At 32.3% G+C, this 3590-nt stretch overlaps 1 pseudogene; it reads left to right on the top strand.

Moving 5' to 3' along the window:
* The first annotated feature begins 2947 nt into the window (after positions 1 to 2947).
* On the top strand, positions 2948 to 3532 carry LOC105293531 (annotated as a pseudogene).
* The last annotated feature ends 58 nt before the right edge of the window (positions 3533 to 3590 follow it).

Here is a 3590-nt window from a genome sequence, read left to right as displayed (position 1 = left end):
AATAGGCTCAAAGTGAAAGAATGGAAAAAGACATTTCATGCAAATGCAAACCAAAAGATAGCAGAAGTAGCTATACTTATACCAGAACAATAGACTTTCAGTAAAAAACTAACAAGAGGCAAAGCATATTACTATATGATAAAGGGATCATTCATCAAAAGGATGTAACCATTATAAATATTTACATACCCAACATTAGAGAACCTAGATATATTAAGCAAACTTCAGTACCCCACTTTCAACCATGGATAGATCATCCAGGCAGAAAATCAATAAGAAAACATTGGACTTGAAATATACATTAGACCAAATGGACCTAACAGATCTATACAGAATATTTCAACAGCAGCAGAATACACATTCTTTTTAAACACACATGGAACAGTCTCAAGAATAGATATGTTAGTCACAAAACAAATCTTAGCAAATTTAGAAAGAATGAAATCATACCAAGTACCTGTTCTGACCACAATGGTATGAAACTAGAAATCAATAAGAGAAGGAAAACTGGAAAAATTCACAAATATGTGAGAATTCAATAGCACATTTTTCAACAACCAAAGAAGATATAAAAAATATTGAAATAAACATAAATGGAAATACAACATACCAAAACTTATGGAATTTTATAGTGATAAACTTCCTTCATTTAAAAAAAACAATGCCAATAAACGATCTGACTTTTTACCTCAAGGAACTAAACAAAAACAAAAACAAAAACAAAACAAGAACGAACTAAGCCCAAAGTTAGCAGAAGGAAAGAAATGGCAAAGGTCAGAGCAGAAATAAATGAAATGGACACCAGAAAAATAATAGAAAAGGCCAACAAAACTAAGAGCTAATTTTGTTGAAAAGATAAAGTTAATGAACCTTTAGCTCGATTAACAATTTAAAAATATTCAAATGAATAAAATCAGGAATGAAAGAGGAAACACTACAACTAATATCACAGAAATATAAAGATCATAGGGACTACTATGAATAGTTAAAATACCAACAAACTAGATAACTTAGAAGAAATGGATAAATTCCAATAAACATACAACCTACCAAGCCTGATTCATGAAGAAATAGAAAATCTGAACACACCAATAAAGAGTAAAGATATTATTAAATCAGTAAACAAAAACTTCCCAACAAATAAAAGCACAGGACCAGATGGTTTCCCTGGTGAATTATACTAAACACTGTGTTAGAGATACTACCGAGTGTAATAGGACAAGAAAAAGAAATAAAATATAACTAGATTATAAAGAAAGAATTAAAAAACTGCCTTTACTCATAGATGACATAAGCTATTTAGGGAAACATATTAAAAGAGATGTACATGACACTGTAATTCTAAAACATTGCTTAGAGAAATAAAAGAAAACCTAAATAGAGATATGTTGTGTTCATGAATCAGATGATTTAATATTTTAAGTTATAAATTTTCCCTTAATTGATAGATCCAATTCAATTCTAATAATAAAATGTCAAAGTTATTTTTATAAAACTTAAGAAGCTGATTTTAAAACTTATGTGAAAATGAAAATACAATATTAAAACATCAAAAAAAGTCTTTAAAACTTTCAAAAAGATGGCACTGTCTGATTTCAATATTTATTATAACATTGAAGTTATGAAGATAGTGCTGTTTTAGTATAAATAAATAGATTAACAGAACAGAGGTTCCAGAAATTGATCTACACATGTTTGGACAACTGATTTTTGACAAAGGTGAAGATAATTTAGTGGACAAATTATAGTCTTTTCAACAAATAATGCTGAGACATTTAGATATCCATATGTAAAAACATGAACTTCAATCTATACCTTGCAATATTTACAAAAATTAACTAAAAATGCATGCTAAACCTAAATGTAAAACCTATAACTATAAATTTCTAGAAAACAATGTGAAAGGAAATATTTGGGTCAAAATTACTTAGACACAAAACCAAACACACAGTCCTTTAAAAAATACATAGTTAATTAACTTTCGTAAAATTTAAAAAGTTTTGCTCTACAAAATATCCTGTCAAGTACATACACAAACACACACATGCAGAAACTGGGAAATATTTACAAATCATATATCTGATAAAGTACTTGTACCTAGATTGTATAAAGAATTCTCAAAACTCAATATTAAGATAGCAAGCAATCCAATGGAAAGAATGGGCAATGGATTTTATCAGACATTTCATCAAAAGAGATATACATTTGACACACAGGCACCTGCAAAGATGTTCAACATCATTCATTATAAAGAAAATGCTAATTTAAACCACAAGGAGATATCACTACTATTTGAAAGGCTAAAATTAAAAACTGATCATACAGAGTATTAGCAAGAATGTGTCTCATTCACTGCTGGCTGGAATGTGAAATGGTAAAAGCTTTGAAAAACAGTTTGGCAGTTTCTAAAAAAATAGAAACTTTATGATTCAGCCATTCTACACCTAGATATCTACCCAAGAGAAATAATATATGTCTGTACAAAGACTTGTCCATGAATGGTCACAGCAATGAAACCCTACTCACCAAGACAAAGGAACTAACAATTGATGTGCACAATATCATGTGTGAATCTCAAAAGTATACTGACTGACAGAAACCAGATACAAAAGATTACATATTGTATGACTCTAGTTTTACACAGTTCAAAAATTTCAAACTAATCTATAGTGGCTGAAAGCACTTCAGTAGCTTCATGAAAAACACTTTGGTGATGGTTACGTTCATTATCTTAGGGGTTTACAAAGCTTCATGAAAAACACTTTTTGGTGATGGATATGTTCATTATCTTGATCCTCGTCAAAGTTTCATGGATATAGGTGGGATCACAATCCTCAGAGCCCGGCTGGTCACAAGTCAGAACTAAGACGGCACTCAGACCATCCTCCCATCAAACCCATGCCACTGCCTTAGGCTGTCATCTCCTGATAAAAGTCATGTTACGGTGTTGAATATGGAGAAACACCTATTTAACTTGAACTTTGCAGCAAAAAAAAAAACATAGGAATACCGAGAAATGCGATAAAGAAAAAAAGGCCAAGATTAAAGTCTTTTCAGAAAGGCAATACAGAAGTGGCAAGAATACATGTGGTAATGCAATCTGCCAGAAGACCCAAGCAATTACTTTCTTGAGAATGAGTGCTCGAGTTGACACTGTGGCAGCCAGAGTGCAAACTGCAGTAACAATGGGCAAGGGAACCAAGTCCATGGCAGGTGTTCTTAAGTCTATGGATGCTGCACTGAGGAGTATGAACTCTGAAAAGACTTCTGCCCTGATGACAGATTTGAATCCCAATTTGAAACACCAGATGTTCAAATACAACAAATGGAAGACACAACGCGTAGGACTACAACCTTAACGCTACCACAAAACCAAGTGGACATGCTGCTTCAAGAAATGGCAGATGAAGCTGGCCTTGATCTCAGTATGGAGCTACCACAGGGTCAGATAGGATCTGTTGGCACAGGTGTTGTTTTCACGGAACAGGATGAACTATCACAGAGACTTGCTCATCTACATGATCAAGTATAATTTTAAAAACTGATGCTTTTATTTACTCACCAGCTTCTGAAATATTTTGTGTGTGTGT

This window comes from Pteropus vampyrus, unplaced genomic scaffold, assembly GCF_000151845.1.
Source record: "Pteropus vampyrus isolate Shadow unplaced genomic scaffold, Pvam_2.0 Scaffold74, whole genome shotgun sequence".
NCBI lineage: Eukaryota > Metazoa > Chordata > Mammalia > Chiroptera > Pteropodidae > Pteropus > Pteropus vampyrus.
Note: the sequence above shows the minus strand (reverse complement) of the source record. Positions and strands in the feature narration are given on the sequence as shown.